General features: G+C 29.5%; 1 protein-coding gene across 1 annotated transcript in view; it reads left to right on the forward strand.

Annotated features, from left to right (window-relative positions):
- Window positions 1-25,673, forward strand: part of LOC108565850 (schwannomin-interacting protein 1 homolog) — a 118,691-nt gene that overhangs the window by 7,585 nt on the left and 85,433 nt on the right. The window contains 1 exon segment of the mRNA XM_017925501.1: window positions 20,267-20,322. The gene's annotated coding sequence lies outside the window, so the exon portion shown is untranslated.

Below are 25,673 nucleotides of genomic sequence, written 5' to 3' on the forward strand. Positions count from 1 at the left end.
AATCAGATTGTCGCGATGCGAAAGTATCACATTTTCCAGAGCGGCACCGAATAATTTGTTACATTCAAATTTTACTAGAGCGCAGATATTCATTCCGCAATAAATAGAGAGATTGCTCTCGATATTTAAAGTGAAGCAATAATTTGGCACATTTTTCCCCTTCTGGAGGCAATAAAATCGAAAACCCGATAATAAACTAGGACCGATATAAGGTAATTCCTTAAAACGAATTGCAAAACTTTGTTAATATATAACGATCCGATTTGGAGGCGATAATGCACGGTTATTATGAAATTCCAACATTAATTTCGCTTTAGCTATATTTCACTTCGTCGTTTATCGCCTAGTTTTGTTGTATTTGACAACTTGTGAAAGTAAAGTAACGTATATCGTTAATAATAAAATTTAAAATTTGACAGTTTACTAATTTTCATAAAAGAAGTTTTACTATTTTATTTTGTCGCCATTTTTTTGTAACGAGTCATTTTTAAGACACTATAGCCACTGATAACTTACGTAGAATAGGAGACCAGGGAGCCGCAATTTCTTATAAAAAGAGCCACATGCGGGTCTGGTGCCGTGGGTTCCCATGTAAATGATTCAACATTTACTTTATTTCACTATCATTCTATTATAACAAATTATAATTTTTAATTTAACAATTTAATTTAGCAACGTTTGCCTTGAATAATACATATGTCGAAAAAGAAGTATTACTATTTAGTTTTGTTGTTATTTCTTTACTGTTAAGGTTATGATAATTCCAATTTGATATTACTATAGTCTTGACTATCAAAATGCATTGTACAATGTTTCAATAATATATAATTGTGAAAAGTTGAAAAAACTGTCCATTAAATTCTGATACCTGCTACTTTTAATTTGACAGATAATTTATGTCGGTCGTTCCTATGTCTAGGCATTCGTTAAGTGTGTTTAAAGCAGTTCCTGCAGAGTGGTTTTTCCGGGTCTCATCGATTATGCACGCAGTTCGCTCCTTTGGATGTCTAATTGGAAATTGCGATTGGAAACCGCTGCTTTTGAAATTTTCAATTAAGTGAAATTGCGGCGCTCTCATAAATCAATTTGTCCAGAAGACTTTAGTGCTAAAGAAAAAAAAATATATATATAAAAATTACCTCAGGTGTAGATTGAAATAAGAAAAAGAACGTAGCTTATTATTCATTCATAATTGAAGTAAGTAATTGAAAAATGTAGTAAAATGAATAAATTATCAATTGCTTTGTGTTTACGTCTGATGTTCCATTAGTAAAATAAACAATAGTATTCTACGATTTTCATGCTCAAAGTAATTCAAAACTGTCCATTAATTATGTATAATTTTCATAGATTATGAAGAAAATAAGTAAAATTTACTATTATTAAAGTGAATAATGCACATTTAACAATGAGAAATAGTCATGATCGAATATTTCTGTAATTGCCAAAGAAATAATTAACATTTTGGAAAATATATATAATGTAATAAAATAATACTAATACCTCGCATAGTGCGGTTTCTATCAGTTCGGATTCATTATAGTCCGATTTGGAAATTTCAAAACAATTCAGTAAAATAAAAATAAATTAGTACACAAATTAATTTATAATAATAGTAATGATCTAATATTACTGCAATTGCCATAGAAATAATTAACACTTTGGAAAACATGAGTACCTCGCATAGTACGGGTAATCGGTTACAAACAAAAATAAATCGCACAAACAGAGATTTGGATAAAATCTGTAAATAATGAACAAAAATATTAATTTTTAAATTTTATTTTTATTTTTCTCAATTAAAGTAACACCACTATGCGAGGTATTATTATATTTTGAGAATTTGCACAATAATGTTTTCTTCTAAATGTCTGAAGAAATTTATTATAATTTGCGGTTGTAATAATAAAACAAGACATTAAAAGACATTTCATTTTATAAGAATTCATGACGTTAAGGCACATCGCATTTGTCATTTTGTCAGGTCCCGAAGCCAATTAAAGGCAAACTTAATTCCGTCCGTTCTCAAACACTGGACCAGGAGTTTTCATTAAGTTTGGGGGAAAAACGATTGGACAGGTGGACTTTGATTGTGGAAAAGTTTCATTTCAGACTTGAATTAGTTGAAGCTTCTAGTTATTTTAAAATTACTTCGGGTATATTAGCAGTGATACGCATCGTTCTTTCCCATCCTTCCATTCTCATTCCTTTACAAATCACCCACGCAAAGCCTGATCATAAAAAAGTTTACTACCGCCGTGAATAGTAATGATAATAAGGATTGGACATAAAAAAATGAAGCAATTGGTGTTAAAAAAAAATCTTGTAATTTTTGTTGAAACGAAATTTCTGAAACATGAAATCATCGATAAGATATTCCATGTTTTGTTGGAGTTAATGGCACATGGTGTGCACAAAAGTCATTAATCACAGCGAACGCGCCTTTCCACACACATGCTTTTATCGATTTATCCGTTTACATTCGAGCTTTAAAGGAAAAACGAAAATATAAAAAATAAAATAAGAGAAGAGGAAGAATACATTGAAACTTTTCGCCGCTTTTATTTTCAATCCTGAACAGGAAATTGATAACGCGAAAATATTGCGTAACTCGAAACACTTCCAAACTAAGTTTACGAGTATAATATATACAGGGAAACACGAGCCTGCGAACGGCACAGCACAGCCCACGCAACGGTGCAACTTGTTTCATTTTCCAGACACATAACTCATGACTTACGCCTGAAAGATTCATCTTTGATACAATTTTAAATCCTTCAAAACTTCCCGATTCACCGTACGAAATCTGCGCACTTCATATTCGCATTACAAAAAAACATTTTCCTACATTATAATTTACAAATAATTACAGTTAATTTCAAGTTCCAAATTAATAATATTAGAATTATCTTTCTCAAAGTCCCTTAATTTATTTGAATTATTTGATATTATATAAATATGTTTATTATACAAATATTACATATTTCCTGTATTAACACTAATTAATTTTATGTTGAATTTATACATTATCAAATTACAAAAAATAAACATGTACATTTTAGTGAAAATTACATTAAACCCTTTAAAAAAATATTATATGACAGCCTTATTTTTATTTTAGAAAATTTGACTTTTAGTGCAATAGTTTTTATTATGTAAAAACTAATTATGTTAAGAAAATTCAATTAATAATTTCATTATAGAAAAACTATGTAATTTATTTATTTAAAATTATTTCTTCTGTAAAAATTTGCGTTTATTCTAAAAAAATAATTCAAATCAAATACGAAAATATTAATATTTTAATATAATTTCATTGATTTTGTAATGTTTTATATAAATTAATAAAAATTATTATAAATGTGCAAATAAATAATTGAACCATTTCATTTTTAGCTAAAGTTGTGGTTTTATACTAATAATTTATTTAGATTTATTCAATGTTGATATTATTTATTTAGAATAGTGTCAAGTAAATGTCAAAACTAATTGAATCGTGTAGATATCTGCGTTTTAATTAGATGCTACATGGAATAAAAACATTATTTTAAATAGTTCACATCATTCGGTAATAATATTTACGTGCTTTCGCTGTAATGAAAGTAATTATTCGTAGTGTGCAGACGGGTTAATTTAAAACGTGTATGAGGGAAATTCAAGGCGTCGAGACGCGTGCGACGCCCGGCTCCATCGTATCATCATTTGCTTTGACACACTTCCCCGACTTGGTTGAAGGATAATTGCGACACCCCCCACCAACTCCGTCCAAATTAAATAACTCCTAATGATCTTCCCTTTATTCTTCCTCTTCCTCATCTTTTCGCAACTAACACTCCGAACATAATCTCTCATCAAAAACACTACACACTTCCAGTTCCGTCCTACTACAAAGGATACAATATTAAATGAAACACTCTTTCGCTTTGTACCTTTAAGAAAATACTGCTCGTTACTGCGTTTTCATGTTCAACGGGAATAACGCAATTTATTTAAAGCACTCGCTATGTGAGCACAAGCTTATTTGTATCAAGGATTATTTTATGTTAGAGGTTTACAGAATTAGTAGAATGTATACATTTTTTTTGTATAAATTGAGGAATGATGAAATTTCTTTTTTATATTTATTACTTACATAACTGCTGTAATCCTCTGGTATTCCTAGGCTTGGTATTGCAAGTGAGCCTATTTATAAATATAATAAAAGATGAAACCAAAGTAAAAATATTTTCATTTTATAATTAATTATTTATTGTATCATTATTTTACGGTGTAGTAGCAGAATATATTTTCTAGGAAAATATATTCTGCAGATAATACGATATATTTGCTTTTTCATCCCTCTCAATTTTGCCGAAAATTCTATAAAATCTGCTTGGAGTGGCTCTGCATGCTGGCTTTTCCAGCCTATTGAAGCATGTCTACAAACTGAAGCAGCTCTTCTATATTGGATCCCCCTATTCTCTGATTTGAAATACTTCAAAATAAGGACATTTGACGTTATATTTACTCACTACTTTAATACAGTGCTTTTGTATTGTTACTGAAATACGTCATAATTTAAATTAATATTTTTTTAAAGGAAAGTTAATTTATTATATATTAACATAAATTTTAAGTAAACTAAATTATTAAAAGTTCTTTACTAAAATTATGAGTTTTCTTGAATATTCGAATATTTTAAGTAACCATCGACAAACGCTGTGGCTTCTTGTATTAGTTCTTTATTTTTTGGTTAGTGAAATTGCTAGTCTGGGCAGTTAGTGAACGCCAGTAAAATCCCAGACTTTATGGCCTCATGGAAACGGCGGCTCGCGGATCTCTTGATAATTACGTTTCAGGCCTTATTTCCACTAGAAATGGAGGCATAATTACGTGGCTTCTGAGAGGTGGAGCTTTATACCCACATTATTTAAATTCCGCAACGATTACGTCTGGCGAAAAAGACGTAATGAATAATAAAAGCAAAGGAAAAGAAAGTATGCTCGGAGAAAATTGCATTTCTGATGACACCTTAGTAATGCGAACTAGATGATCCTAGGGAAACTGCTAATGCTGCACTCCCGTTCGTTGCGTACATCACGTGTAATTCGTTGGATCGATGATCGGATCACACGAATCCTGTTGGAAAACGCCAATGTCACTTTATACGCTTTAGTCCTGAATAATGTGGAATTTCTGCCGGGTCGTTCACGCAACGCTTTTATTGCACGAACAGGAATAATTTATACTTTATCGGAAATCTGCTTGTTTTCATTTACACATTGCATTTTCAATGAATACATTTTGTATGGAACCTATTCGAGTATACTTGAATGTTGCGTAATCATTGATATCAAAGATTAAATAATTTGATAAATAAAACTGTTATAATTCTATACGTGTTACAAGTCAAATATATCAACTATTATTTGTTGTTGTCATTTTGATATTATTAACTCTAAAATAATAAATGCTATTGATCTTTTTATTGCCCTAATTACATATTACTTGTCGTTCCTGACAGTTATTTATCATTCTTAGATTATATCACATTTTGATAGTCAAATGTACCAAGTTTAAGCACTATTTATTGTTTTGGACTAAATGATACTGCAATTAAACATTAAACTTAAAATGTACATCATTTTATCATGTAGACATGGTAATGTGTATTTCTTTGAAATATTTAAGTTTTATTTCATTCATATCATTGAATATATAAAAATGGTCAATATATAAAAATAAGTATAAGAATTGAACCTTTTTTTTAAAACCAATTACTGTAAAAATATCTATTGTGTTAATAGAAAGGGACAAAAAGCTGTCGAAGAAAAAAGATCCGGAGGGACGATGAGGAGGCTGTAATTTCGTTTTTTTTTTCTTCTTCTTTCCAATTCGGAGTGGAACGAACGAAGTTCTGTGCGGTTTGCGTTTCTCCCCATCCGGAGCAATTTCGGTTAGTTGCCTCTCGTCCCCTTCTTAGATGGGGTGAGCAATTTCCAATCGAATGTTCATCAGACATGCAACTCTCGGTACAGCCTCGCCAATAAAATTCTCTTATATATAAATTTTTTCCTCTTTTGAGAGGGTGAATGCTTCACTTTCGTTTCAATACCAATATAAAAATTTACTCCAATTTTCCATGAAGCACCGGAAAATGAGAGATGAAAGAAAAATAACAGATTACTTCGAGATCCAGTTCATTTCTTCCGTAAGTCAAGGAAAATGAGAAGTGCTTCTATTTTTTTTTCTGTTTTGTATGTGTGTGTTTTTATTTGAATTCCAATAGGGCTGGAATTAGCTTCGTTTGCGTGCGAATTTCTCGTGTCGGAAAACGGTTTTCCTATTTTCCATATTTTATGATTTTTGATTGTATCATTGAGAAAGCTATGAATTAAATATAAAAATCTTTATGTCCATTATCTATAATCTAAATAATAAACATTTGCTATATAAAACTTATCAATTTACTTTACTTGACACATTTTATTTTAATACAATTCCTAATTGCATAGCATATAGTACGTCAACTTGAAAATAAATACAAATTCTGTCTATATTTTCTTAATGATTCTATTGATTCTATTTAAATTTCCAACATACTATTATTACATAATACAACTATAATCAACTATTTTTAGTTACGATTCTTGAAGTAGAAGATTTTTGATGTATTCTAGTATGGCTATTTCAACAAATAATTTTAAAGTCAAACGAAGAAGAGGAAAGAGAATTGTAAAGTAGTATAATCAATTTATTATAAACTAGTTTACTGAAAGTTTGAATGAAATCGACGAAGGACACCAATAAAATTGCATAACATAACTCATTTCAAATACAAAAATCAATCTAATATACAATATACCACATTGTGATAAATATATATTTACAGAAACGTAATTGAAAAAAAGGCGAGCAAAGGTAGGCTTAGCTTGCACGACTGATTTTATCCAATTACGACCCTCCACACTCGGCCATTTTGCGGCCGCGTAGAGTTCTAATACATTTTCACCCCGTTTCGTATTCGGTTATCTTTAATTGCTTTGTGGGTTTTGCAATTATAATTCTTTGCGTCGAGGCAATGTTAAATTAGTCCAATTAAAATGCATAAAACAGGCAAATTAAGTTTTACAAATGATACGCCGCTGGTGGCAGATGTTATTATATAGTGAAAGCACAATCATCGCAATGAAGCAGCGTCTCTGAGCAAGATCAAGAACTTCTTGCGAACGAAATCCTGCGAGGCACAAAGATGGATTTTAATTAGCTCCGAGCGAAACGGAATCGAAATCCCCGTCGCTCGACTAACGTTTGATAACTGAATTAGATTCGGTGAAGCCTGTCCGTGACCGAGAAATATTCATTTGATCTGCGAAGCAAAAAGGGAAGAAAGAAGCAAGAGTTTTGGGAATAGCTAATTTGGCAATTCTCTTTATCCTGGGAGATGTTGGATGTATTCGGTGTTGTTTAAAATGTACCCCTTGGCTTGGTCGAGAGGGATAAAAACGGGAGAGAGGGGTCGAATGGAAATAGGAAGGGAGATTGTTGAGGGGGTTGGTTCTATTCTGTCTTCGTCGATCTTCAAGGGCTCAGAGCGGAGACTGATTCCATCCAGTTTAGGGAGCAGATAGGCGTTATTTATTGGATTCCCTCGTCAAAGGCAGAAGTGGGACGGAATAGGACGTCCCTCTCATGCACATTCATTCAGGACCAAAGTAAATTTGAAGGGTGGATTGACCCCCCTACGGCTGCACGTTAATTGCAAAAAAAATCACCACCCGCAAACTATAATAGAGAAAAAAACACTCACAATTTTTGCAGAAAGATGTATTCAATTTTTGTTTGAGGTTTACTCCATTTACTTTATTTATCTTCCCGTGTATATTTTTTCTTTCTCTTTTCGACTTGTCAACGGAGATAAAACGACTACGTGAAATATATATATACGGAGATACCGAAAAAGATTCTCGTTCTGGGAGTTAATGTCGTTAAGGTTTGTTTCTTTCGCCGCTTGTTCTTTCCCCATTTTAAGTGAGGCCATGTCGATTCATTGATTTTGCCCCAATCCTCCCCGTTTCTTAAGGGTGTAATATACATTTTTGCCGCTCCGATTCCATTCTCGATTCCGCCACTGTCGGGAAATTTATGAAATTCGCCACCAAGGACGTTTCGTATTTGCCGAGTGCACAATTTCGCGTGAGATACGTATCACCCAGATACGACTTTTCCAAATTTCGTATTTCGTTCACTGATATTTATTTATTATTAGCCTTTCTACATTTTTCTTATACAACCGCGTTATGTTTTTATATTTTTCAACAGTTATAAAGAACAATCGTAACCGAATCTGCACTCTTGATTAATTTCCAAGGAAACTACTAAATTATTAACAAATAAGTACTTGATAATTAATGAATAATTGTATCCTAATTTTATATAAGATAATATTCAATTTATATAATGAAAGCTATTTTTTTAAATAAATTATATATAAAAATACAATAAATAACAGCAAAACGCATTTAAAAATCAATATATATTTAAGTTCATTAACTTTTTTTTCATAAAACAACTTTTAACTGTATTTGTGTTTCTATATTACAAATTTAATCAGAAATAATAAAATTTAAATAAACAAACATAAAATTATAAAATTACTAACAAAATACTATATGAAAATAATAGTTGTATATTATTTAAAATAAACAGAAAGAGTTTTGTCGATATTAAATAGAAAGAAACATTTAATTTAACACATAATTTTCAATATTCCATTTTCGTTTCATTTGTCAAATAACACTTTGCGTTTTACAAAGAGCGATTGTGTATGACAGTTAAATGAAATATGGAACACGCTTTAGGGTCTTTCAGTGCACACGCGTTTCGTTATACCATTCACCATTGTACATTGAATATTCGGATCTTGGGAAGGCCAGGATGGCAGCATCTGTTGGTGAGTCATACGCAACCTAAGTATGCTTAAAACGTAAACTGGTGGATATATTTGCGAGCGCTGTTATAATGTCAAGTGGTAATACAAAATATATAATAACTGAGGCGTATTCTTTAAAAACAGACACATTATTTTATAATTGTTAAAAATGTTTGTAATTTTATGTTTCAATCAATGAAACTATACATAAATTAACTATAAAATCATATAAATAAAAAAATATATTAAGTAACAAGAAAGATGCATTTGTAATGGATTATTTATTTTAATAATTTACTTGTTGAAATTATGAAACATATTTGTTATGTTTTCATTAAATATACAAAATTACCTATCAATTAAGAGTCATAAATGATTATGATAATGAAGACAAAAAAAATAACCGTGTTTCACTAAATATTAGCTAACGAAATGAATGAAAATTGTTATTATAATTACCGGTGTTCCGACACGAAACAAATGGACGTTGCAGGGAGAAATGCATAAAAATTTCATAAATCACTTTGGGGCCTATGGAATTATAACGAAATAATGCGTGCAAGTGGTCGTTGCGTAATGGGTATTGTAAATTAGATATGACCGTAATTAGAGTTTCATTTGAAAATCAATAGCGAACGAGGGGTTGAAGAGGAAGAAGGTTGGAGGTAGAGGTGGAGGGTCGTTGGGAATTCGTGTGCTAGTGACGTCTGCCTTTCCATTTTAGCCACTTTCATCCACCTGCCATGGCGTTGACATGCAGCATTTAACTTTTATGATCATGTGATGACGTCGTAACGATAGTGAGTCACGACGCTGCTGGGGACGCACCATCCGTAAATCCGCCATTTATCCGAATGATAAGTGTCCCATTTTGGAATATCCATATGTCGAATTTAAAGTTTCCACTGCGTTTCACTTCAATTCCATTGTTATTTTTATTCGCTTCATATTCAAAGCATTCGCATTCAAAGTAATACTATTAACATATGCACGATATTCTTGATATAATTTGAATCAATGTGTAGAATCAATTAATAAATGAAATATTATATAGAAATACAATGTGCAAGTAATTTGTATTATATTTCAAAAAGTTTCGAGTTTAATAGTTTAAACACTAAAATGGAAAATGTACAGATCTGAAAGTTTTCTTTTTCAATCAATCCTTGCTCAAATCTACATCCCAACAAAATTTCTTGGGAAGTCCACTTTATTCAATTACAAAACAAGTTATTCTACATTAATTGAAGGCTAACTTATTTCTTTCACTAGCTTCAAAAAGTAAGATCATTAAGTTTATTTTTAGATTGTATCCAAATTATTAAATAGGTTTGGTTTGAAAAAAATCAATTCATAAATATCTTCAAGAACATGAAGATGCGATTTTGTTCTTTCGCGACTTACTAAAAAAAAAGAAGTAGAGAAGAATGCTCTAAAGATGATTAAACCCGGCTTTGTAGCAATATAAATTAAGTTATTCTACATTAATTAAAGACAATTTGATGAAGTTTCACACTTTTCGAATTGCAGCAATATCGCGCATAGTGCAGATTCATATTACGGCCTATGCCTTTCTATGGTTTATTTTAGTATGTATTTAGTTTATCGATTAGTCCGGGTTCAAACACTACAGAATATTGGTAATAATAATGTAATGGTAAAACTATGCGAGGTATTGGTGTACATCCATATTGTAATTATAATTCTGCTTCCAAAATGAAATTTACGATACACAAATCTTCTTATGTGAAACAATATTAAATAATTATAAATAATAATGTAATGGTAATTACCATATATTTAAAACAAAACTATGTGGAATTATACTCCAAGAAATAGATCATACTTAAAACGCTGCATTTTCTTTTAAAGACATTGCACGAGAGTGTGTTTGAGATTAACGATATTTATTACATAATTACCGAAAGCCATAATTCTGTTCGGTCGGTTTTATGGTTTGAGAAATAAGAAAAGCATTTTGTAAATTTTTTTTCAGTATTGTGACGTTAATTGCATCTCCCGCGGAGCTTATGCCGCTTTAATTAAAAAAAGGAGAGGAAAAAAATATATAAAATAAACGGGGAGTGTACATTTAAATATTGCCCTTTGTGCATGAGAAAAACTTTATTGCGTGCGTGAGTAATAAGATAAATCATCGGGGGTGGAACTTTTATACATCTAAACGAGCTGCTGGATGATATTGCATGCATTACTTGTTTTTTTTTATTATTCGTTAAGTTTTCTGCATAATTATGCATTTTCTCGATTCGTTTTTTTATATAATAATTGTTATGATAAATTTTCATTTTGTTCTATCTTTTTTTCCAAATAATAAACAAATGTGATAAAATATCTATTTTTTTTGTTTATTGTAATTTAATATCATAAATTTGAAAATTTTAATCACTTTTTGTTAAATTTGATAATTAATAATTGGGTGTGAATATTAAAATTTTTGTTTACTTAAAATTTACTGACACAAATTTGAAAATTGTATTTGTTTCTCTTATAGATTTCTACAATAAAAAATAATTACTTTTTTTAACTCGTTTTCTGTATAATAACAAATAATTGGGAAAATGTAAATACTGATGTTTTTTATTCTTCTATACTATATTTTTTAAAATAAAAAATTTGAACAGAAAGGTTCTTTTCCTAAATAATAAAAAAATGATAATTAATTATCTCTGGGTAGGTTTAAACTTTAAATTCGTTAAATATCTTTGGTTGCGAAGTTTGCATGTTTAAATATGTGTCGAAATAATATTCGGTTAGGGTGGTTGTTATTGAGTTTCGCAAGTTTTACTTGCTGCAAGTATTCCATCGCATCGCAACGCAATGTATATGTACACGCACCGGGTATGTTTACCCAACAGGCATTAAGATATTCACACGAGTACCCCAGAAACTTTAACTAATTAACCACGCTAACCAAACATAGAGCTAATTTCTTTTGACCCAATTAACAGACCCAACAATTTCCAATTAAGCATTAAGCCAAAGACCACTTTATATGTCTTCAAGTTTCAATTTATTGTCGATATAACAATCAAATTTGTAACGATAAAATTAAATCATTTATTTTTATGATTATGACACTATTTCTTACTTTCAATCTCACTAGAGTTTGACGGTTTTTGAATGCCGGGTTTTAGAAGAAATTTGTGTAATGCGAAAACCGGACATTTCCAACTAAAAAAACGATTTTTGATCATTCCCTTAAAATATAAAAAATAATGAATTATTAATTTGATTAAAAACACACAAATGCCGACACAAAAGTGTGTGAATTGAAAAAAAAATGAAAACTAAAATTAGTTCTTTAGTTTAGTGAGGTTTTCAGTTAATTTACAAATCCAGAAAACGTCTATCTTATTTCTTAGAATAGCTTTAAAAAGTAAGATGATTAAGTTTTTAAGATTGTATCCAAATTATTAAAAAGAATGACGATAATGAAAAAGTGGCGAAAAAAAACACAAGTCATTGCTTATTTTGAAAAAAATCAATTCATAAATTACTTCAAATACTTGAAGATGTAATTTTGTTCTTCCGCATTTGTTCATCTAAAAAATGAAGTTGTAGTAATAGAGGGTACAAAGAGAATAACGAATAATTTAGTTCATAATGTTGTAAAAATCCTTATTTTTTGTAAAAATTCGAAAACCGGTTTAAACCGTTGAGATAAGAAAACCGTTTTTTTAAGTTGATTTTTGTACCACCTGCGTATCATATTCCAAATTTAAAAGTAAATTGTTTCACTATACGAGTAATTCATTATACGAGTAAAAATCCGGAAATTCTCGAACGGATTATGCTCGTTGAAAGAGGTTCCACTGTGTGTTATAATCTTAAGATTCAAGTAAAAAACATTCATAATTATCATTAGTTTTACATTGCGTATCTGAGTTCTAGTAGATGTAATGGATATAGACCATGTTTATTGAGGTAATTATATAATTACCGAGGGAGTAAATTAATCTAACAGATCTGATTACAAGTAACTTGTTTCCATTGATAAGGAAGTTAGATAATAGGATATATGGTAATAGCGCATCGAACCAAGAGTCGTGCTTTGCATGTTTTGGCATGATAAGAACGCACCGATTTCATTTCTCTTCCAAAATACTTTAAATGTATATTCATACTATAACGTAATATTTATATTGTATTTAATATAAGCAGGTTCATTTTGTATATATATATAGCAATAGTGCGAGATGGTGTCGATCGATAATATCTCGGACTGTTTGAAACCGGATTAATCGAGGAGTTTAAAATCACATAAAAATAATCTGTATAAAGAGACAACATATTTAGTATACCAATTTTTTAAATTTAGATTGTTTTCATTATAATGAACGGACTGATCGAAGCCGCACTATGCGAGATATTGCTGTATGTTTGTTTTTTTTTTTCTATTAATAACTTGAATTGATGTCTGTTTCAACAAATTAACAATACAAAAATTAATTCAATTTACAAAATCTTCGCTTAAATAGTTTTTATCAACTTAAAGTATTTAAATGAATTAAAACAAATTCATTACAAATATTTTGTTGTTGGAATTGTTTGCTTTAACAAAAATAACATTAAGAAAAGCAATATGCAAAGCAGATTTGTTATTGAATAATAAGAAAATCCCAAATCTCGAACGAGATTATCCCTAATAATTTGCGATGGAATGAAATTTACCAAGAATAGGGCTTATCTGCAGCTTGACAATGCCAGGATTTTTCGGCGCCGCAACGGATTTTTATATATATATATATTTTTTCCTCTCGCTCTTTCTTGGTTCTTTTAGATTCCGTCTTCTTGCGGCGGTAATCCCAAGCCGGATCCGTTTCGCGTTATTAAAATCGCAGCTCGAAAAAAGTGGAAAATCTTAAATGGATCAAAAGTATTTTCAGATGCACATTTAGCATAATTATATTCGCATCTGAGGATGCGAATAAGCTGAATCGCCTGTGCATTATACCTATAATAACATTCAATTTTTATTACGCTATTAATGCAATAATACTGTTATATTATATAATTTATTGGAAAAATGAAAATATATTTTCTTAAAATTAAATTATAAGAATTCATAAGAAAAAAATGAAAAAGTTTTTAAATTTTATATTACGTTGAATATACATATTATATAATGGTGACTGCTTACTATGATACATCTCCAAGTATTAACATGATAATCTGTTGATTAAATATTATTTGAATTCTTGATAACACGGTTAATTGTGCAAATGAAAACCGTGTTATTCGATACTCTAGATTCAATCGCTTCCAGATTATTTTATTAAAATTTGCTATTAAGAATGATGAAAAAGTACATTTAAAAAAAAATCGTGTAATTTAAGTAACGTGCTATATGAGTAACTCAATTACCGTGTTATCCGAGTGTTGTTTGTAGTTAAATCATGACGATCTAGTCTATAACAATTAATAGTCAATTTAAATGTCGTTTTTGAAAGGTCAAGTGAGTTCAATGATGATGTTCTTTTATGAACCGTACTTGGAACTAAATCTATTTAATCAGAATTTATGTAAAAGCATGAAACACGATATGATAAAAGATATTTAAAGTAAAGTACTTACTTTAAATAAATCCGATGAAAGGTTTAGACGACAAGGTGCAACGTTTTATTTTATTTGTTTGTTTCTTTTTTCACGTTGAATTATTTTAAAAGCAATGTCGATAATGGATGTATGCAATTTATTTAAAATCTTTATGACGTGCCGTGTTTGTGTTTAAGGAAAAGAAGGAGATTCTTTAAAGTGGGTCAGGGTATTTCGAAAGGGGACACTTTATATGGTAATTGGGGGGATTTGTAGTGCACGACACGGCGATTTCGCTTTACGAAGAGGTCGACTCGCCAATCGATACAAGACGACACGTCCGAACGTTTTAAACACACCCTCACCTCAGATCCCCGAGGAACTTATTTAATTAACTCCAAACGCCTCCGAGAAGACCGATTGAAGAAGAAGCTCCAACCTCCCAGTCGAGACTCCCCTGATCAATTTCTATAAAGACCTTTCATCCGTTACGAATCCAATTATTTAAACTGTGCTAAATGGATTTACAGATTTATGCCAACTATGTGTATATTATATAAATTATAATATGTGTATATTATATAAATTCATACAATATTTGTATTGTTCCATATCTATACTATGAGTCATACATATATGTCAGTTTAATCAACTCTTATTGGTTCCACGTATAGCTGAATGACATAATTGAATTGACAGCTGTAATTTCATAATGTGCTGACAAATGTAGGAAGTAGTTGGTACGCCTGATAAACTTATAATTCATACAATTCAAAGTGTGCACCATTACTTATTAAGAGAAACAAGAAGATCAATATCCTTATAAAACTTATATTTATATAATATACATTGAAATAATTTAAATGAACGTTATAATTAGAATGTTTACTATTTTATTAGATTTCAGACGATTCACGTACTTGCAGGTTACTTACCAAGTTACATACAATTAATCGCTATTGGTGTCTGTAGACTAATAAGACCTTTTTGTAATTACTTGGATAATCTTTTGAATGATTTGGTATTTATCTATGCTTCTTTGTGCATATATAACAAACTATTATTATCTATGATAATGCAAATAGTGCTACAAGTTATGGCTTATAAACCATATATCTAGGTTATTTTCCATAAATAAAAATGAGCATGAAAAGCTTTTTCTTATAAACAAGAGTTGGATAGAAGCCAATGAAACCACTTTCATTTTCATAAATAATTCTAGAAATGTTTTGTAATGTTTGTCATGAAATTTCTCTTATTGGAAATTCAGTTCTACCTCGATTAATATACCACACAAATATGAGTCTAAAGTTGTTTGTTTGAGCTCTGTCTCTATTACATTTAATTATTACATTGTGAAATACAATCATTATGTATGTAAATGATTGTATTTCACAAGGACATTTACATTTTACATTTTTGGTTTTTTAAATCTTCGATAAAGTTATGTTATCAGAGCTAAAATTAACTGACATATGGCTATATGCCAAAGAAATGCAATATTTTCATGCATTTCCCTTATTACTCATAAGTATAATAATAATGTATGAAAAATGATTTCAGTTAAGTACATAATGCTGAAAATTTGGCATAGAATTGTTGAATTTGTATCTTTTTTCATTGAATTCAATGCGGTTTTATGTATTTGGATATGTGCCATTGAGAATGATAATATCATTAATCAATAAAGAAGTGGGTCACATTTTATTAGCATATAAACTAGCACATTCAACGTTTGTTTATATTCATGAAACAAATGGAAATAATGTTTAGTCTTTTAGTCTAGAGAGCATTGACAAAATGTGTACCTCGGATTAGGAGAGCGAATTTAAAATTTAAACAGTCTGAAGCAATTTCCCTGGATCAAGGAGCGCAATATTCCACTGCACTTCTGTCAATAAAGAAAAGAAGTATCGGAGTTTATTAGATTCCCAGACAAACAAGACCATCTTCCTACATCGCGTATTATTATGTTAAGTAGACTGAACGTATTATTTTAGAGAGAGAGGATATATCAAATATCGTGTCTACTTCGAGCGCTGTTTCTCTTTCCTCTCGGATGTGTGTATATATTTTTTTTATAGTTTTCCGTACATGTATTTTTTTTTTCGTTACATAACATGATTTAGTACTTAGAGCGGCTCACGGTAGAAAAGTTCTTCCAGGAGAATATGGAAATTCGCTGCGTGTTTACCCCTATATCGCTTTAGATTTTTTGTTGTTTCTTTTTTCACAAACTCAACTAATTTTAGCACAAACCGATTCATGATAAACTAAGAACAAAATCTGAATATAAACATCCTCTTTTTTTACATAAAGAGCGTCACTTGGGTTTGCTTGGGTCATTACGTAAAAAAATGGGAAGGGATAAGTTTTGTATGAGATAAACTTTTAAGAGTAAAGTCCTTGCGGCTTTTAAGCGTCGAAGTCTCGTAATGAATGGCAACTCAATTTTTGGTTAATATTAGCTTAAAATATTATATTATATATTCATTTCGTTAAAAGCTTTACGTCCAATTTGCATAAAATTGAATCTGCAAAAGGTTTAGTAAATAATTAATGTAAAATATCTCACAACGAAAACGCGAATTAATTACACAACCGTTTTTAATTAAAAGGTAACATAAAACAATCATTATAATTATCCTAATTTATAATACGAATCAGCTTTATTAAATTGCTATTGTATCGAATTCGATGCATACAAATTTTAAATTATTAGTAATGCAATTTGGTCCATTATCTACAGCATCAATATTCAATTAAATTGATGATTCGTTTAAAAACATTTGTTTTATTTTTTTGTATGTGAATTAGGGTATCACACTTTTTATAAGCTTATGTTTTTATAAACGACGTACATTGCAGAATGTTTTTGAAGGGTATCCGAATGAGGGGGGAAAATATTTACCGAGGTAGAAAAATATTTGAAGTAACGTTCAAACATTGTTGATACCCTGTCAAAATTCTAATTATTTTCAGGTGTATAAAATAACATTTTCCAATTTACTCTTTGATATACTTTTTTTTGTAGAATTTCATAATCAATTTTGAGTATAAAAATGTAAAAGTTATTTTTTGTTATGAAAATTAGTAATATATAATTATATTATATATTCCTATTATTCAATTATAGATTTTTAAAAGAGAAGTTTTGGTTCTAATCTATTTTATAAAATTTTTCTTAGAACATTTTGTTAGATATTGGCAATTGGTAATTATTAATAAGTTGTTGAATCCCAATGGTAAATCCACTTGTATATATTGCTTCATTCGCTGGATTGTTAAAATATTGTCCTGTCCCGGGATAAAAAGTCTCTGGAATATTATATGCAAAATTCTTAATTAATTTGATTGTACAAATTGAGAAGTCAACTATACAAGTATTGATACAAGTAACTAAGAGTCATATTTTCCTCTTAAGTTAATAATAGGAAGTAAGTGTTCTTCCCAACTAATACTGTCTTCACACTTCAATCCTCTAACTAAGACTATCTTATATAATACAAAAATGTATCAATTTAAAAAAAGGGAAGTATTATTTCGTGGAAAGGAAATTAGTTTTGACTATGTGGAAGATACAACCATTTCTTTATCTAAGTTTTATAATCCTACCAAAATAGAAGTGGCGGACGAGGGTTGTTGAGTGTTGATAAAATTGTCACAAATATACGATATAATGTCTAACCGTTCTTCTAAATAAACACATATATGTATCCGTTTGTATATTTGATACAAAGTGCAATATGCTTTGTAATAATTAAGAAGAATGTGGTAGGTCTAAGGAGTATACATATTAATTTTACAATAGATGATAATAAAATGGTAGTATTGTCAAGAAGATTGACAACCAATATGTTTGCATGTCTTTGTAGACTATTTTTGTATTGGTTACTGGTTCTTTTTGAAGATCCTTTGTGAATTATCCTGTTCGTAATGTAGCATGATACATCAATGATCTTTGTTAGCCTCTGGAATTCGACTGGAATATTTGTATATCAATGTTAGTCCTGCTGCTGAATCCCCGCAACTAATAAATCAAAGCAGGTTTTAAAATTTACCTCAGAGATCAGCAATTTGTTTTCTTTCAGTATTGTCATTTTAACAGATATACTAAAAAAACATATAACGTTGAATATAATTTCATTGTGAATTAATTTGTAAACATCTTTTTATATACATTTATTCAAATTGTTCGTTAACTGACAAAATTCTGTTATGCTTAATTGAATTAAAGTTGTGTCAGATTTATAACTTTTCATTCATTCATTCATATATAATGGCATAATCCTTTGGAGTAATTAATTTCAAAAGTAAATTAAAAAATATATTTATACTGATCCGGATTAAGAGAAATTTTATTGGTGGTGCAAAGGGATTGTTATCCGGTGAATGCCTGCCATTGTTTGCGTGCTCTCCTTCTGATAAGGTTCCTGATGAGTTCCGTTCGGATGCGAGAGTCCCACTTTCGCGGTGATCAGAACAATTCCACATTCAGCTGAATCGACACAATCCGAACCCACACAAGACTTAATTGTTACCGCGAAATTGGAAAATTCGATTTTCTTTGCATCCAATTTACATCGAATATTACGTCGGCTCCCGTCGGCAATCCCATCAAACATCAATTTCTTGATTATTCGCTAATTACGTGACCGAACGCCGTTCCTGGAATAAAGGAACGGTTTTGTTCACTTTACACAAAAATATAGAATGCGAAGTGCAGTTTTTCTGTTTGAAGTACTATTAACCATAAGAACAATTTGGATTAGTAAAAAATTGATGAGAAGATTAGTATATTGTTTTGTTAGAAGGTTTTCCATTAATAGACTATTTCTAATATGATTATTCTAGAATAGCAGATTAATGAATACATATGTTAAAATTAGTATATTTTTTTGTTAGAAGCTTTTTCATTACAAGACTATTAAAAGTATAGTAAGAAAATCATAGATAATTGAAAGAAAAGTAATATTTCTGTTAGAAGTTTTTTTCAAAAAGTTGTTTAAAAATTGGAGATAAATCAAAATAAACTTAAGAACATAAGACTACACCTAGAAGACTTCAGAAAATTGAAATTGAAAGAAAAGTAATATTTTTGTTAGAAGTTTTTTTTTTCAAAAAGTTGTTTAAAAATTGTAGATAAATCAAAATAAACTTAAGAACATAAGACTACACCTAGAAGACTTCAGAAAATTGTAGATGAATGAAAAATAACGCTTTCCTTTCAATGATTCTTGTATGAATGTGTTTTATCTTAAGATTTGTTTTAAAATTTGAGTTGACAAAACACGTACGCATATTCAAGTATTAACACAAACACACATTGCTTAACTTTCGTAATCTGTGTAACATCAAGCAGAATCAAGAAAAATAAAAATAAGACAACAATTTATGCATTGAAAAGAAGAGTGAACACAAAAAGAACACGAAAGAAATGATATTAATCCTGGGAGGGTGCTTTTCTTGTCCTCCCTCGTTGTTTTCTGGTGGTCCTTTTTCACTGCGGACAGAAAGAAAAATAGTCGAGGGTCCGCGTTTACTTATGCAACGGAAATGTTTGCGTTTTCTTCCAGCCCTGTTTCGCAATTAATTCCGAGCGAAAAAGGCGCAACAATGAAACACTGCATCCCTTAATTTCCTAAACCCGCTGCTCCGTTGATAACGCAATTAATAATATTGCGGAAACGCCGTATTTTACGGATTTTTTTCTCTCTCTCTCTAACGCCGTTCTCCATTCTTCTTGCTTCATTTTTTTTTGTATTATTTTGTCCTTACACACGCCCTTCTGTGTTGCAGGAGGAAAACGTCAACGGCACTGCCATCAATTCCCATCTGTTCCGTTGAGAAACCCGGTAAGTCCATTAATTTGCTTAAATTAAAAACTGCTGGTGATAGCTTATTAATGTAATTATCTGCGCTCCACGGCATAATCACTATTTCATTCGTCCGTCGACCTGGGTTTAATTAATTTAATGGAATTAAACGATATTACATACATATTTTTTTTTATTTCATAATTGCATTTGATTACATTATAATTATTCAAAAAAATATTATAATTATTGTAAATGTTATAGCACCAAACAATTTTAGCTCAATAAACATATATTTTAACGTAAATTATGAATAAATACTAAGAAAATAAATTTAATGAAAACGTTTTTAAATTGTTTTTAATTTTAGTAGAATAAGCACATTAGAAAATAAAGTAAAATGGAAGTACAATATTTTATTTTATACAGGCTATTTAAGCCTTATACTTTTATTACGTCTTTGTCATCTCTTATCACGTCTTTGTCACTGAAGAGATATTAAGAAATAATTATAAACTTTTTATGCAATCAATGCTAAAATCATATTTATCAATTTTCATGCGGTTTTAAACTCTTAGATTAGTACGGTTTCAAATAGTGCGGGTTATTGAAAGAACAGTTTACCCGCACTATACTTATCATCATAATTCTAATGACTATTATACAAAAATAGATAGGAATATTATTTTCTGCAATATTTTAAAATGCTATAAATAAATATATCTGTATTATTATATTCATTTTTAAAAAATTAAACAAATTTAATCAATTATTGTAAATATACATAATTTCGAACTAACAAATTCGCCGCCAGCTATTGTAAAAACGTAAGAGGAGAACAACTGAAATTCTAGTTCAGAATACTTTACTAACTCTCGCAACTCTCAATTATAATCTTAATACAACTTACAAATTCTTATGATGAATAGGACTTTGAAACTTCACCAGAAAATCAAATAACATACATACATAAAACGATACCAATTACATCATTGATCGTAAATCAAATTCTTAATTATTTTTGTCTAATTTCTTCAATTTATTAGAAGACATTTCGCATATTTCAAGTAATCGCCAATATCTTGAAATCGGAATAATCGAAGGAAAGCAAAGATTATTTACTAATAAAAAAAAATATTTTTTTGTTATAAATTTTTAGAATTTATTTGAATTTTGCTGATTTTAGTTTGTTTTGAAATATTCAAAATTTTAATTTAATTTAAATTAATTCATTAATCCGTACTAATTGAAACCGCACTATGTAAGGTACATCTGTATTATGTGTATAATACAACATAATTCCTTCTCAAATTTTTTCATTTCATAGAAGATGTCAACTTATGCTTAATACAACACTTTTGTAGTGTACCTACTAATAGGATAAAGTAATAATGTAATCAACAATTATATTTAGACATCTTTGAATCTTATTTATCTTCGTGTAAATGAATTATAAACTTATTACTTTCCAAAAAAATAACACATTCAGATTGGTGCATCACTTAAAAGTATTGTTACTTAAAGTAGTCTCTATTGTTACATATTTTCCTACTTAATATACTTCAATACACAATTACTTCATAATAAAAAAAAACTATGATCAAAGTTTTTCTATAAGTTAAAGTATATAAAACAAATCCATAACATCGTGCTTTTAAAATTATAATTCCATAATTTTAAATTTACTTATATTCTGATTAGTGCAATTAAGTACGAAATTAAAACTATAGAGTTTATGTAATTAGAACTGAACTTTTTTTTTACACTTCCAACAATCTATTAATAAGTTTAATTAAAATAACAGCAATAATCATACTTGAAAGTTGAAATATTCATTCATTATTTTTTCGCTTTATTATTCCATAATTCGCTATTTACTTTAATTAAATTCGGATTACAGTAAATACATAGTTTATAATACTTAATAGAGGAAACTGCGACCGTGGGGTTTGCTTTAATGCGCACCCTGTGCACACTCTGCGACCTGAATTATTCAAAAGGCCTAACAACTTCTCGACTTATATTGTCTCCATTCATAGTGGATTCATTAAAAAGTTCCGCGGTTACGGTTCTTTTACTTTGGCTTTGTGATCTTCGCGGAAGGCAAAAAAAAATTGAAGCATGAAACAAACAAATATACACACGACTTGTACAATAAAGTAAAATACACAACAGTAGAACGGGGTTAATCAAAATCCTGCATACAATCGGCGCGAATTCTCTTCTCGGATGAATCTGGAATCAAGATGAATATCTTCATTATTCGCAATTATTATTGTTTTGTTTAAATCTTTGTTTCATTTGAAGGATTTATTTTTGTATGCGAAATAGGACGTTTCGCGTTGAATATTTCATGCACGTCGCACTGTGAAACACATTTATACATGCTGGTACAAACATAGTTGGAAATTAAAAAAAATGTAAATAAATAATTTGATACGACTCGGTTTGTTGCAAATAATTTAATATACTTGGATGCACAATATCTTTTTATTATTACTTTTTTTTCAATATTCAAATGCGAATGTTTATTTTCAGTTTCAAATTTGAAATGTAGCGTGAATGAATTTATACATGAGATCCTATACATACATTATACATATTTAATCAGCTGAAAATAAATTCAGTAATTTCAGTAAAAAAATGATATATTTTAGTTATGTTTTAATTGTTATAGTTTTTAATTTCTTGAATTCAATTGTTTATTATTGTCAGAATATGCTTGGATACATAATAACTTTTTAAAAATGTTACTGAAAATGTTTAGTATTTTCAGTTTAATATAATATAATAAAAATGATTTTCTATTTGTGTTTTTCAAATATTGTCGACCGGTGATATTAATTTCACAATGGAGATTTTGCGGTAGTTAAATACAGGATCAAGTGTACTTAGCTCACACACGAAATGCAATCTACCTAATAGTATTACGGAACGATGAAAGCGACGTTGAAGAGCAACATGTAATGATACAATCCTTTAGTTAATTAATTTAGGAGAGAGAGAGAGAAAAATAGAGGAGAGGATGAAGCAGAGGAGCGAGTCAAGAACTTTCGGTAATTGGAATTAAAATAATTTTCAAAGGGATACGTTCTACCATGATGAAGATGTTTTACCGACGAAAGAAGAAATCCCATTTGAAAAACGAACGAAACTTTTTATTTGCGCAGACATTAGTATTCCTCTCGTTGAGCTGTTTCCAGATTAATCAGGATAAATAAGAAAACGGAATGAGAAAGAACAACGTAAATAATAAAAAAAAAACATGGAAAGGCCGTTAATTACAGCTTGCTCCAATTTTAATTGCCTCGATATTTCTTTAAACTTTAAACGAAAAATTTAAATTTTTCATTCATGTATTTAAAATCATTGTTCAATTATTCTCATCCAGTTTATAAATAACATAAAATAATAATAAGACATAAGAAATATAAAAAATATTTTTTTATATTTCTTTATATTTTAAGATAGAAGAAAAGTGAAAAGAAACTGCTTCAAATTTGGATACACTTATTTAAGCAACAATTTTTTTAAATAGGTGTATCTAAATTTGAAGCACTTTATTTCCACTCTTTATTTCTGTCATTTAGTATAATTGAAATTTGAAACCAGAAGAAAAGTGTAGACAAATTTCCTAAAATTTGGATTAATCTTTTTCAAATTATTCTAGATTTATTCTCATCCAGCCTGCAAATACAACAAAGAAAATATTAAAACACTCGAGTTTCAATGAATGAATGAAAGAAGTTCTATTATTTCGCTAAATTATATCTAAACCTCTTTAAACTCATAAGAAATGTAAAACTAAATATCTTCAGATTTGTATTCTTCTATTTGAAATCATTGCTGATTTAATGTCATCCAGATAACGCAACAAGAGAAGAGATATAAAAAAAAACAATGAAGAAACGAGTAACGTTAATTTAAATTTATTTGCGAACTTAACTGTTTTTTTATTCAAATTCGTTCGTATAAATTCTACCTTTCGAAAAAAACGAGCGAAAAAATGTAGCCTCCATCTATACATATTACATAAGCTTGCAACTTGATATTCAACGCGACTGAGCGTGCAGCAACTACAATTTTATACATTCTTTTCTGTCCAAATATACGTGCGTTTAAACGATTGAAGCTTTTCAATAAATGACAATTTTCGGAAATATTTCATTGTCTATAATAGTTATAGTTTAATATGTAATCAATATATTAAATTTTGTTTTTTTTAAATTTTTAACTAGTAAAAGTTAGCTAATGAAAATATCGAATATTTCATTTTTTTCTACAATATTTTGATTATCTTTGTATAAATTTAATGTAGATTCAATGACAGATTAGTGACGTCTTTTTGTATTAAGTTTGATAAGCTGATATCAAGATTATCCTAAGATTATCATTGAATTTCAAACAGTTTCTTTTGATAAATGTTTATAGAATTTTCATTTGGAAAAACTCATTTACGTTGTTTCTGTTAATTCAAATATGTTGAAATTCAATTGGTATTATTTTAGACTTTTCTCATTAACAATTTCTTTCACTAACGAGTTTTTAAGTAAACACCAATGGTTGTGATCCTGAAATTTATGAAATATAAATGATACATGATATATACGTTTTTTATTGATACACTTACAACAATGATGTTGTTCCTGCACTATGTTTGATATGATACATGGTTACCATGGAAACCCATAACAGTTAAAGAGACAGTTATAAATGGAATCTGACATTTAGTCTGTCAATTATAATATTTTAATTTCATATGTGCAGTGTGCATTAAATGACGATATATGATCTAAAATTAAGATATAGATTCTAAATCTTTAAACAAAATAAATCTCTAAATAATGCAAACATTTAAATATTGATTTTCTACCTTTTGTGTGAACCAGATGAATTGTATTTGGGTCACGCATCGACGGACAAGAGCATTTGTCATTGTAGTGCCATTATTTTTCTTTTAGAATTTTCTACGTTTCACTCCGGTTCTTTCTTTTTATACTTCCTCCTTTACTTTCTTTCGTTTTTCGTTCTGCCTTTTTTTTGGTTTGAAAAATGATAATATCTTGCAGCGTTCGGTAGTGATAAAGTGGTGACGTGGTTGCGAGTCCGCTTCGGATCCATCTTTTATTCTGGTGTCAAGTAGGAGCATATACGCTTTGAAATATACGAGGTGCGGAATTAACTTTATTACATACTCGCGGCACCCGCAATACCAACCCTTAACAGTTATTATTACAGCTGGAATGGGAACTCTCATTCTTGATGAAATGAAATACGAAAAAAAGAAAGAAGTGTATGTATAAAAAGAATATGAAAAAAGGAAGATGAGGAGGAAGGAAAAAGGAATTAGAGGAATATATGAAAGCAGTACGATTCACATATGAAATGGA

Source organism: Nicrophorus vespilloides, unplaced genomic scaffold (assembly GCF_001412225.1).
Source record: "Nicrophorus vespilloides isolate i.1.1-1 unplaced genomic scaffold, Nicve_v1.0, whole genome shotgun sequence".
Classification (NCBI taxonomy): domain Eukaryota; kingdom Metazoa; phylum Arthropoda; class Insecta; order Coleoptera; family Silphidae; genus Nicrophorus; species Nicrophorus vespilloides.